Source organism: Apus apus, chromosome 13, assembly GCF_020740795.1.
Source record: "Apus apus isolate bApuApu2 chromosome 13, bApuApu2.pri.cur, whole genome shotgun sequence".
Taxonomy (NCBI): Eukaryota; Metazoa; Chordata; class Aves; order Apodiformes; family Apodidae; genus Apus; species Apus apus.
In genome coordinates this window covers 17391144-17404514 of record NC_067294.1, presented here as the reverse complement: position 1 = coordinate 17404514, position 13371 = coordinate 17391144, and positions in this window count along the sequence as shown.

Here is a 13371-nt window from a genome sequence, read left to right as displayed (position 1 = left end):
GGTGGGTGCCAGCAGCTGGGACCAGCTCAGCAGCAGCAGCTCCAGCTGGGAAGAAGAGGGTCTGATGGAGAGGCATGGAAGCCCTGTTTACAAGGGCCAGCAGCAATAGGACAATGGGCAGGGGAGATTTAAATTTGATCAGGAAATTCTTTACTGTGAGGGTGGTGAAGCACTGGAACGGGTTGCCCAGAGAGGTGGTGGAGGCCCCAACCCTGGAGACACTCAAGGTCAGGCTTGACAAGGCTCTGAGCAACCTGATCTAGTTAAAAAGGTCCTTGTGCACTGCAGGGGGGAGGGCTGGACTAGATGACCTTTAAAGTTGCCTTCCAACCCCACACATTCTGAGATTCTGTGACATCCCACAGCTCTGTGATGACTGTGCCCGTGCACATCGAGTGCTGAGCAAAGAGACGCCGACAAGCTCCACGCTGTGGTTCTTCCCCAACCCAAAGCTGCCAAAGGCAGAGGGATCACTGTCCTCCTGCCCCTGCTGTGGGCAGCTCACCCAAAGCACTTCCCACCCAGCCCTTGGCTCTCAGGTCAGTGAGCTCAGGGTTGGTTTTTCCAGCCCTCATCTACAATCTGACCAGGCACCAGAACCTGACGCTTCTCAGAGTGTCTCTTTCCCACAGGTAGTTCTGCACCCCAGGATAATTTGGTTGCCCTTCCTAACCTCCATCCCTGGCACAGCCTTCTGGGTGGCTCTGCCAGCAGAGGACTTCTCTCCATGTCTGCTCCCAACAACCTTTACAAGCCACCAGCCTTTACCATCCTGCCCAGGAGTCCCCAGGCAGCCTGTGTGTGCACAGATGAGGCTCCTTTGACCCAGAGGAGGGGGACTCAGGGGTGTTCACACCCACAGTGACCTGAATCACCTCGAGGGCCTCATCCTTCCAAGGCATCCCACTGTCAGATCCCAGCTGTGAATCCCACCAGCCTGACACAACAGCTTTTCCAGCCCCTGTCAGTCCTCTCTACTGCAGGAGGCAAAAGTGCAGGTGAGCATGTTGCACTTGAAGTGTCTGTCTTCAGCCTGTCCCCTCCCCTGAGCAAACTGCCATCGTTTTCCTCCACCTACCTTCAGCTCCTTTTTAAAACAACTCCTCTCTCCAGGTTTCCTTTCACTCCTCCATGCTGACAGTGGAGATTCAGAGCCCAAAGGTGCATCTCCTCAGGCATCAGAGCAGCAACTGCCCCATCACCCCTTGCCCAGCTGCTTTTCTTCTCTCCTCCAGAGCTGCAGGTGGAAGAGATGAGAGAACAGCTGTGCAGGGGTGGCACTGGAGCTGCTGGCTGTCACACCAGTGCCCCCAGCTGGGACCCTGGTGCCTGTGCTGGTGTGTCTGGGCCACCAGGATGTCTCCATCCCCTGATGCAGAATGCTGCAGCACCAGAAGTGCCTGGATAAATAAATCATCGGGGCCCCCGGTCGCAGCCCTTCATCCCAGAAAAAGTCATCAAATATTTATTGCAAAGCAGAGAAATAAATAGACAAAACAAAAACCCAACCCAAAACAACCCACCGGTGGAGGAGGTTTTGCCTTGGTGTCAGTCCCTGTGCTGGGCACTCCTTGGTGCCTGGGGAAGAACATTCAACCAGTGTGGCCAACGGTGCTGGTGGCCCAGCAGGACACCAGCCAGGAGCCACCAGAAAGGAGGAATCCTCCTCCTGTCTCCCCACAGCCTGCCAGGCAGCCTCTGCCCCGGGCCCACCTCACCTCTCCCTGCTGGATTCCTCTGGGCTTTGAGCTGCCCAGCCCCATCATCGTTAGGACCAGGCCATTAAGCATAGAATGGTTTGGGTTGGAAGGGACCTTCAAGATCATCTAGATCCAACCCCCTGCATGGGCAGGGACACCTCCCACCAGCCCAGGCTGCACAAGCCCCATCCAACCTGCCCTTCAACACCTCCAGGGAAGGGGCATCAACAACCTCCCTGGCCAACCTGTTCCAGTGCCTTCCTCCCCTCATGGGGAAGAATTTCTTCCTGATGTCTGACCTCAATCTCCCCTCTTCCAGTTTAAAGCCAGCACCCCTTGTCCTAGCACCATGCCATGAACACCCTACACTGTCACTTCACAACAAAATCTGAGGTGATGTTTACATTGCACTCTGCTCATCCAGGATGCTGGAGCACCCCTTGGCCTGGAGAGCAGGAATCCCTTGCTCAGGGTGGTGGCACCAAGGGGCACCCATCCCTCCTCCCACCAGCAACCCCCAGCTGTACTTGGACCTTCCTGAGATCAAGTATTTAGTGTGGTGAATGAGTAGTTTGTACTTGGTGACTGGTGAGGGTCACCAGCTGAGCTGCCCGTGGTGTGCCCAGAGGACACAATTCCGTCCCACTCCGGTGTGTCAGGGAAACAAACCTCTCAGCAAACCCAGACCCAGGGCCTGGGGATATTCCAGAGATCAACCAGGGGAATGAAATGCTGCCTCTCCCAAATCAATCAACTCCACTCAACGGCACCAACCCATGCCTGGAGCTCAAGCTCGGCCTCCTGGAGCCTGCAGAGCAAAAAACTCCCTGATCATGAGAACTACAAGGCAGTGACTGGGGAAAATGCTTGTCCACCCTTCAGGGGGTGTGACGATGGGAGACATCAGGTCTCGGGGCCTGAGAGCTTCTTCATCACAACCTCATGGCTTCTGGAGACAACCTTTCACACTGAAATACCAGCACCTTTCCCTCTGGTGCCTCCGCCAAGTGCATTAAACACGGACACGTTGTCTCTGCCTCTCTCGAGGTGCAGGGAATTGTGACACAAACAACCCAGAGCTGGGGAGAACAAAAAAAAAAACCCTCCTTTCTCTCTTTACTGCTCGTGTGGGAGGAAACCAGGCAGCAGCATTCTTACTGCCTTCTGAAATTTCCTGAAGAACAAAGAACTGGGAGGGAGGGGGAACGTTTTAGCTCTGCTGGGTCGGTCCAGGCTTGGCAGGGACAGGTTTCCTGTGGGTCAAGTCACCTGTGTCCCTTCTCCAGGCAACAAACTTTCCCAGATGTTGATGAAACACCAGTGACATCAGCTCTCATGAATTTTTTGGGGAGGCATTTGCTGCTCTTCCTCAATCCCTACAGGCTGCTGATAAAATGAATGTTGAAAAATCTCATCTTGGTGGTTTTTTGTTTTTTTTTTCCTTTTACATTTGTAATTACATTTCTGCCTGTCAGAGCTCCTGGTTTGCTTCCTAAGTGCAGCCAGGACATCCTGACAATCTCTGCAGATGCCTCGATTTGAAGCCTTCTGCCTGGGTTTCTCTGGAGAGCAGCTCCCTGGGGGACAGTACTGGGTCTCCAGAGCATTTCATGGGGCAGAGAGGGAAGAACCAGGACTTGCTGGTCCCCTTTATGGGGACCTTTCCCTGCAGCCTGAATTCCTCTTCCCCTTCACACCTGTGATGTCCTGTCCCACTGCTGGTCCTCCTGCCTCCTGTTTGTCCATCTTGCCTGGTCAGACCCCACAGGTCTGCACACCCAGGAAGGAAACCACACACCACACACCCCTCCCCCAACAAAACAAACCACCACCCCAAAACCAAACCAGCTTCCTCAATGATTTCCAACCATCCAGCCACATCCCAGCTTCCTCCCCCCTTGCCACACGTGCCTCAGGCACCAAGGGTGCAGGGCAGATGTCCAAGGATGAGCATCAACAAAGACATATTCATGCAGGCAACAGGATGAAAGAACATTGCCCTGGACCATCCCTGGGTGCAGGAGAAGTGTTGACCCCCCAGGAGATGCTCACTGGGGTTACACACACGGTGCCACCAAGCTTCTTAGACCACACTGGGAGGAATGCCCTGCTTTTGTCAACTCCTGTGAAGGGAGATATTTTTGTGGGGGAGAGAGCGAAGCGTGAAGTCATTTAAACAATGAAGGAGTGACAGGATTTCCACAGGAGAAGAGATTAACCAAAGTGGGATTATTTGGTTCTGAGAGAAGATGATTAAGAGGTGGCGTGATTGAAGTGTTGAAAGTGGCTCAGGGTGATTATCAAATTAAGCTGTGGTGGAGATTGCTGGGCAGCCATCCCTCAGGGGCAGAGCAGAGGGCTCTGCAGCAGCCTCTCTCCTAGCAGAGGGCACGATTTTGGCTGATCCAGAAGGATAACCATGAATGGAGCAAGCAGAGGTCTGAGTGGGCTGGAGACCTGCCTCTTGTTTACAGGTGACCTTAACCTTGGCACCATCCTCGTTCGATCATCAGGACCCAACTTGCACATGTGTCTTTTCCTCTCTGCTTCCCCATGGGTGGTCTCATCATCTGCAGCAGCTCCTGCAAATTACTGTGACCTCCTGCACTCCTGCCACCTCTCCTCTGCAGGCTGCCAGGACCAGGCACTGTCTCCTGGTGCCAGCAAACGCTTGCCAAGTGAGGAGGTGGACTGAGGTCTTCTACCTTTTCTGTATTCCAGGCACAGCCCCACTTTGGGCACTGCTGCCTGGTGTTTCTCCTGGTCCCCAGCACCAGCTCTGCCTGGGTTTCTGTCTCACTGCTTCAGGTTCTCTGCTATGACCACTGTGCCAAAACCAGGCCAGTCCCCTACAACCTTCAGACCAAGTGGTTGTCTTGGATTAACAAACTAATTGCCCTACAGAGGGTTAATTTCGACTCTTCTCACATTCTCGTTCCAGATGACAATCAGATTTCAGGCTCTTCCTGAAGCTTCAGCACCCATAATTGCAAAACAGGCTCTTCAGACCTTGATGAGCTGCAAGTTCCTCCGTGGTTTCACCTTGTTTTGTGTGCTCCAGTGAAGAAGCTCCCTCTCATCTGCATCGTTTTGCTGTCAAGTGGAGCTCTCCTCAGATTTCTTCAATAGGCCTTCAAAATTATTTGCCTCTTCCCAAGTTAACCCAGGAGTGTTAAACCACCCAGTGCTCCAGGCCACACAACTCTCAGTGCAGAAGCTGCTTTTGTAGCTTCTTTTGGCCAACCTGGGTTTGATCTTCTCCTGCTCTTTCTCACATGCCTAGGGAAACTCAGCTCTGAATGGGGCTTCAGACTGCTCCTTCTTCTCATCCTTCAAGTTCCCCTTTACCTCCAGACCCAGCTGGGGGGGAGGTGGCTTCGTGCAGAGGTGATTCTGAATTTAGGGTGGCCTCATCTGCAAAAGGAGACCTGCTCCTTCAGGCCAGGTTGCCACCAGACTCGCTCTGTACCTCTGCTCCTCCAACACTCCAGGCAGGTTGGATGGGGCCCTGGTCTAGAGGGTCTAGATGTTCCTTCCCATACAGGAAGGCTGGAACTAGATGACCTCTAAGGTCCCTTCCAATCCAAACCATCCTATGGTTCTATGCTGCTAGCACAGACTGTGAAGAACCTTGCTCATGCTTGGATCATGCTGGGTGTCACCAAAGCAACTGTTGGCTGCTGCTGAGGGATGAAGGTGGGGAGCACAGGAGATGAAATGCTGTGGAGGCTTCCCTGGAGCAGACCTTAGTCCCTTTCTGGTGAGGAACATGGACACAAGCCTGGCCCACATGGCCAAGAATCCCACCTAGAGCCTTTTTACCTCTTGCTGCAGTAGCATCCAGAGTAGGTCAGAAGAATCCCACCCCAGAGTTGATCTTCCCTCCCCATTCATTCACAGACTGTCTAGACAACTGGTCTGCAGGTGACAGCCAAGCTGCCAGCATCAGCTGTGTCACACCAGCTTCACCCATGGGCTCAGACTTCAGCAGGTTTGTCCTGTCTTTGCACACACACACACACACAAACCACCCCTGCCTGAGATCACAGGTTCCAAAACACCTTGGGGCTTCATCTGAGGCTGGAGCAGCCTACAAAAACCTTCCTCCTTGATTGACAGGAGCTTGTTTATTTTTCCAAGAGAACACGAGCAGAGGGGACAGACTCAGACTCACCACCTTGCACAGGAGCCTTCTCCAAGCTGCCTTCTGTTGTGTGCAGGGAGGTGAGGGCTGCTGCCTGGGAGGATGGGCCAAGCAGCTCCTCAGAGCTCCCCAGCATCTGCCCAGCTGAGCTGGGAACCAGGGGGTGAAGGCTTTGAAAGGGCACTGGAGCACAAAACCTGTTCTGCCCCACTGGGCTGGGAACAAAAGCAATTAGCTGGTGGAGGTGGGAGCAGGGACTTTGGGCTCTGCTTATGCAGCTGATTAGGGGATCATCTGTCAGTCTTGGCCTCTCCTCAAAGCAATCCCCCAGCCACGGCTGCCAGCCAGAGGAGAGAGCAGCTCTGAAAGGCCAAGGCTTGGCATCCTGCAAGGCCAGAGAGCTCCCACTGCCTCTGCAGCTCCCCAGGGGGCAACTGGCCAGTGGATTCGCATACTTGGAGCTACCAGGAAGAAGCTTGAGGGCTGTTTGGCTTGGGTTTATGGTTTGTTTTGGTTTTTTTACTTCTTTCCACAAAATTGCCTCCTTTCCTGCTAGGATGCTCCTTCCAGTTCTTTCCAATCTGACTTTTACTGTCATCTTGCTGGAGCTCCACCTTCCCGGGGACACCAGCTCCAGGATCCCTTCCTGCAGACTGAGGTGGGAAAAGCCATGCCTGGAGCAGTCATCTCCACCCCCCTGCACAGCACTCACCTCCAGCTGAGCCCTCTGCCCCACGTCCCAGCACGGGCTCTCCCTTCCATCTTCTCACCTGGACCCCATCAGAGGGACCCTACATCTCTCAGGGCTTTGGGTGTGTCTCCTCCCTTCCCATTGCCAGAGCAACTGCTCCTAATGGGTTTGCACTGGAGTCACCCCGAGAGAGGCCACCAGTCATTCAGCACTTGTGTCCTCCTGGCACTGCCTCCTCTGCTCCTGATCAGCTTGGACACTGAGGCACAGCAGAGTGATGCTCAAGCCTCCCAGGTCTGGCTTCACCAAGGCATGGATGCTTTGGGAGCTGGATGTCCTCTTGCACAGGGATTCTTCATGCACCTCAGGGGTGGTGGTGGCCCCTCTCCGTGGTGGATGGGAGAACTGTTGACTGAGAAGATGCTGACCTGAAGAGGTCACTGCACCACGGGGGGGGTCAGGAAGGCACCATCCATAGAAGAACGACCAGCTTTTTGTTTAGGAGATGGAGAAGAGAATAATCCCAGCCTTGGGGTGACTTCAGAGCACCCTGCTGAGAGGAAGAGGCTCTGGCAGAAGAATTGGTGCAACCACCAGGACACATGCATAGGGGAGCCAGGCCCTTTTGCAGCTTCTTTTGGCCAACCTGGTTTTGATCTTCTCCTGCTGTTTCTCACATGCCTAGGGAAACTCAGCTCTGAATGGGGCTTCAGACTGCTCCTTCTTCTCATCCTTCAAGTTCCTCTTTACCTCCAGACCCAGCTCGGGGGGGGTTCATGCAGAGGTGATTCTGAATTTAGGGTGGCCTCATCTGCAAAAGGAGACCTGCTCCTTCAGGCCAGGTTGCCACCAAGCAGCAGGGAGCCCAGGAAGAAGAAGATGAGATCGAGGGTCCATCATGACCATCAGAGCCCTGTGGCGAGGGGTGGAGGGAAGGACTCCAGGGCCATGGCAGGTGGGGCTGGGAGAGGTGGCAGAGCCTAGATGGGGGTGAGGGTTTGGTGGGGAGGAGTCCAAGGGCTCCACAATTCACTCAGACCCCCCTGGAGGGTGAAGGAGGAGCAAGGGCTGCCCTTGGAGCCTCAGGCCTTTCCTCTCCCCCTTCCCCCACCTGACATTTCGAGTGTGAACATCTCCATGTTTGGTGCTGGTGGAGATCATTTCTCCTGGAAGGAGAAGGAGGTGCCAGCAGCAGCAGCCGCAGGGACACAGCTTTCCTCTAATGAACTAGAAAATAGTTTCCCTTTAATACTGATTATCCTGGAAACCAGCTGAATGAATGTGATTTACATAAAGATGAACCCTCTTGGCACACTTGTCCTCAGCAGCAGCACAGCCTGGGATGCTCTGCAGCATCCTGGTGGAAGCAGCTCAGCCTGCTCCTCTGCTTCCCAGCAGGCAGGAGGGAGCTGTGTCCTGCTCCAGCAGCTCCCTCTGCATCTGCCAGCACTTAGATCCCACCACAGGGGGTGGCTGCAGCCCCTCAGCCTGGCTCCTGGGTGCTGCTGCCACCCACCTGCCACCCCCCAGCAGGAGCCCCCCCCCCCCCGAGTCTTGTGGCCATGCAAGAAACCAGGCTGGGGAAAAAAAAACAAACCACAACAACAACCAAACAACCAGACACCACCAAAACCCATCACCCAGCTCCCCACGTGAACACCAGTGCCCACCCAGGGGAAGGAGGGGGAACAAGAAGATCAGCAGCAGCCTGGCTCATACCATGAGCTGAGAATCCAGTTCAAGCCACCCCCTGGGGACCAGGATATGCAAAGAGCAGAGCTCCTCAGGTATTTTCCTCTCAGGCCCCCCCCCCCCATTACATCCACAGCCAGGCTTTCATCACAGCCTTACACCTTCCTCAGCTGTTACCTGCTGGGTGTGGAACTCGTCCCCCTCCGCTGGCAGGAGCACTGAGGAGGTGGTTGCTCAGCTTTCTCTCCTGCTGACCCTTCCCCACGGGTTTCTGGTGCTTCTCCCCAGGCCTGCACAGCTCCACAGCACAGTGACATGCAGCAAACACACGCACCAGGCTGCCTGCACCACCCGTGAGCTGCTCAGCTCTGCCTTTCTGCCCTCCTGAGCCCTGCAATCCTCTGCACCTGAGCACACCTCTTCCTCAGCTGAGGGTTCCACACCCCGAGTAGCACAAGCCAGCGACCCCCCAGCCTGCCCGAGTGCCTGCCTGCAGCCAGGCTGGCAGATCTGGGGTGGGTTGCAGATGGAGGAGAAGCCTGGCTGCAGAGCTTCTGCCTGGTGCTTGTCCCTGCTGGTGCAGACAGCCCCCACCACCAGCCTGGCCATGGCTTGTCACCCCTGGTGCTGCTGCTGCTGTGCACAGAGCATATGTGCCCCATATCACCCACCATATGTGACAAATTACAGGCAAGGAGGGGGGGAAGGGACATCTACACGAGCCCTCCAAACAAGCAGGCAGACCATCTGGCTCCCCAAAGCACAGTGTGTGCCCCCAGCCCCAGCAGGTGCCCCCTGCACCCCCCACCCCCAGGCCCTCTGCCTGGCTCAGCACTCCTGGTTTTTCCTCCCATGGATGATGTTGTTGACTAATAATCCCATCAGATCTTCAGGAGGCACCTCAAGGGATGAGTGTGGCAGGAGCTGGATGGGCTGTGGGCCTGGGAAGCTTGCTCTGCACCCTGAGCTTGGGGGGGGCTGGGTGGGGTGCAAGGTGGCAAGGCTCAGCTTTTAGGAAGGGGGTTTATTCTCCAAGCAGCCAGGGAGGTGTTGCTGCTCTGCCTCTTCCCACTGGAGGGAGAGAAATTAGCAGGGAGCTGCTTCTGGAGGGCAGGGAGCAGGGAGCACAGTCCCCCACAGTCCCATCCTGGATCCTTGTCCATCACACATGGCTCTGGTGCAGGGACAGGAAGCCTGGGAAGGCTCTGACCACCAGTGAGGGACCAGCCCTTGGAGGTGGGTCCTCAGTCTCCAAAATATTCCAGGCTGGATGAACCCCACAACACCCTCTGCCCAAGCCCAGGCTTGGAATCCTCTCACCACCTGGGCAGTCCCAGGGGCTGTGAATGGGCTCCTTTGCTTTCTGCCAAGGTCCCAGATGTCTTGAGGGGCTGGAGCCAAGGATGGGAAGCTCCAGAGGCAGATACTGTGGCACAGGGCTGGTTGGAGCAGAGGTGGAAATGGCTCCAGAGCAGGCAGTGGTGTTGGGAGCCACGTGCTGGAAGCTGCTGCCCCAGCTCAGGCGGGAGAAGCTCCTGGGGGCAGCAGGACTGGTCGCTCTCCTGCTGCTTCTCCATCAGCTCCCTCAGAGCTGCATCCCAGCTCCCAGTCTGCAGGTCACCTGTGCCAAGTGTCACAAACTCTCTCATCCCCTGGGAGCAGCAGCAGCAGCTGTCACAGCCTTGGGCACAGCTGGGGTCCCTGCCCTGAGCCCCCCCCTGTCCCCACAGCCCAGCGCCGTGTCCTCTGCTGGCAGCTGCTGCCCTGGGAGCACCCACAGGGTCCCCATGGGTGGCTGCTGAGGAGAGACCAGAGCCAGCCTGGTCCCTGCTGTGGGCTGGCATGCTCAGCAGATGCTGTCACTGCTTTTTGGAGCAGGGCTGCCTGCATCTCAAAAGGGTGAGATGCCCCAGGGTGGCCAGAAGGGACAAGAGCCCAGCCAGAGAGCCTCCCCTGCAGGTTAGTGATGGGGCAGAGGGAGATTAGAAATTAGTCCCCTGCCTGTCTCCATCCTGCAAGGAAGAGTGCCCTGGGCAGCTGCTTTCCTGCTTATATCACTCCTCCTGGAAGGGTTTGGTTTGGGTAGTTTGGTCTCTTCTTGGGCACAGCAGGAAAGCCGGGTTAGTCTTCACATTGCAAAAAGGCCAGAGGGGCTCCCAGGCCAGCAGGACCCCCAGCACCCCTGGAGGTGGGGATGGAGGGGCTTGGTGCCATGGGCTTCACCCATCCTGCCCAGGTGCATTTACCTGTGCTTGGTGTTTGGACGAGGCCTCCTGCCCAGCGCCAGGATCTCAAGGGAGAGCTGCAGGAAGCTCCCACCACTTCCCACACTCTGCAGCTCTCAGCTCACTTCTGAGTCAGTCCAGCAGGGACTTCACAGCATCACAACCACCTGTGGGGCACTAGAGGACAGTTGTGGGGTCAAGTGTTTCTCCCATGATAGAAACAGCCCATTTTTTTTTCTTTTCCCCCTCCCCTGATGCCAGAAGCTCCAAGGGACCCTTCTCCACCACCCAGGCCTTATCTACTGCCCCTCAGCCTGGCCAGTGCCCCGGCACAAACCGTAGCAGATGCAGCCAAGGAGTGAAGCTGATCAGGACCAGCTTTTACCTGCACCTTGCTCCACATCTTTGCACCTCCCTCCCACAGCTCTTCCTCCAAGGCACGGGGGGAGGGGGCTCTGCAACACCCCCCAAAAAACCATCCCACCTCCTGGGTTGAGACGTGTCGAGGATTCTGGGCATGCACATCTTGTGCCTGGAAAAGTGAGGGACAGGGGGGGACTGGGGTTTAGTAAAATATATCACCCAGTCATGGCACTGCATGGGGGGGGGGGGCTGTGTTGTAAAAGGATTTATTCATGAAGCCACAGCAGCAGCAAAGCAATCCTTGTCCTGCAGGCCCTGCAACGTGTGGATAAAGTAAATGAGAACAAGGTCTGCATGTGAAGGTTAGAAACTAACATAACACTGGTTAGGAATGGGGAGGGAGAGAAAGAGGGAGAGGGAGAAAAAAGGCAGAGGAAGAGGGAGGGGAGAGCCCTTTCATAATTCACAGCTCCTGAAATAAAAATAAGGCTGGCATCATGTTTTGGGTAGAAGGGAAAGTGCGTAGGAAGTGTGTGCTTGCCAAGCTGCCAAAGAAAAAGTTGCTTTTTATTTTCTTAAGAAGGCAATTATGTATTTTTGTTATCTGCTTCCTACTTTGAAGCAGCTGAACCTGCTTTGCTCAAACTTTCCAGAGCAGTTTGCCCTCAGGCTGCTGCCAGAACTGCAACACTTCCACCCTGAAGATGAAAGCGGGCAGTGCCAGGGCACTGGCTCCTCATGTGTTGAGCAGAAGCTCCTGCAAAGACGTCCTGTCTGCTCCTCCATCTCATGGGGCTGGGAGCCACCAGCTCCTCTCACCCCTCCAACCCTGTTTGGTAAAAGAAGGTGGAAAGTTGGGAACTTCTGCTTGTCTTGACTCCGGTCAGAAGCTCCTCAGAGGCACGTGGGGATGCTGAAATGCCAGCGTGACTCCAGAGTCACTGCAGCTCCACTGCAAACTCCATCCCCTGCTGCTGCTTCTCCTTAATGCTCCCACCTTGGGAGATAAGGGTGTTTAGATGAAAGACAAAGCCTGTCTGACCTGAGGTTCCAGCTGGTGCTCAGCACACCCTAGGCATGGGCTTCTCAGGGTCCAGTGTTGAACTCCTCATTTATAGAGGACAATTTGGGGCTGCTCAAGCACTTTCAGCCCTATCTCAGTGCCTGCTCCTCTCCACCCCAAGTCCCTAACCCTTTCCTGGCCTCCCTGCCTCTTTATGAAGCACTGAAGGACTTGGACTCTTTCCCTGGCTGGATGGCACAGGGTGGAACTGCACGGGTTGGACCTGAGCTACATGGCAGCTTGCAGATGGATGGGTAGAGTCTCAACAAGATTTGCTCACTGTTGGACTCCTGTGCCTCCAACTCCTCTGTGTCAGTGGCCCTCACTCCTGCTTGAGATGTCTTCTATTTAAAGGAAGCCATTTGTTCTCTCATCTACAAGAAAGCCCCTGGAGGCAGCAGGTTGCCCTGACCTGAGGGTGTCATTTCACAGCTGGCCTTCAACAGAAAATGAAATGGGTTTTTTGGTGGTGGGAGTTTGCAGCTTGAGCAGCAGGTTGCTTTCACTGTGCAGAGCTGCTGTAGCTGATGCCAGAAAGATAAGGTTGCAAGGAAGAAGAAAGGAAGCAGTTTGGTCTTCCACAGTATGAGTTGACCAGGTGAGAGCATCCTGTTCCAGCCCACCACACTGCTTCCTGCCACTGCTCTTTGTCCCACCCTGCCTGCAATCCCAAATGCTGCCCATAAATTCCTAATAACAAGGACACGTCCCTTGTAAAACAAGCTAGTGCCTGTGGGTGGGATGGGATCCATTTGCTAACGGGACGTGAGCAGCACAGGAACTCTGATATTCATCATCTTCATGTCCAGGAGGCAGTGGCTGGGCATTAAGGTCACCAGATAACAGCAGTACAAGGAGCACATGGCAAAGATGCATGGGCTGGAAACCCTGAGTGCAGATAGGAGTGCCCAGGCCGTGCAGCCCTGCCTGCTGTGACAGCTCTATCTGCCTCCCCTTGTCCCACCCCCAGCCTTAATGCTGCCTGCTGCTAATAAATATGACCAACAGGGAGGTGGCTGGGCTGGTCCTGGGGGCAGAGAGAGCAGGAAACAGAATCCCAGACTGGTTTGGGTTGGAAGGGACCTTCAAGACCTTCTAGTTCCAACCCCCTGCATGGGCAGGGACACCTCCCACCAGCCCAGGTTGCTCCCAGCCCCATCCAACCTGCCCTTCAACACTGCCAGGGATGGGGCAGCCACAGCTTCCCTGGGCAACCTGGGCCAGGCTCTCACCACCCTCACACCAAAGAATTTCCTCCTCATGTCTCACCTCAATCTCCCCTCTGCCAGTTTTAATCCATCCCCCCTTGTCCTCTCCCTCCCTGCCCTTGTCCCAAGCCCCTCCCCAGCTTTCCTGGAGCCCCTTCAGGCACTGGAAGCTGCTCTAAGGTCTCCCTGGAGCCTTCTCTTCTCCAGGCTGAACACCCCAACTCTCCCAGCCTGGCTCCAGAGCAGAGCTGCTCCAGCCCCTGATCCTCTCTGTGGTCCTCAGAC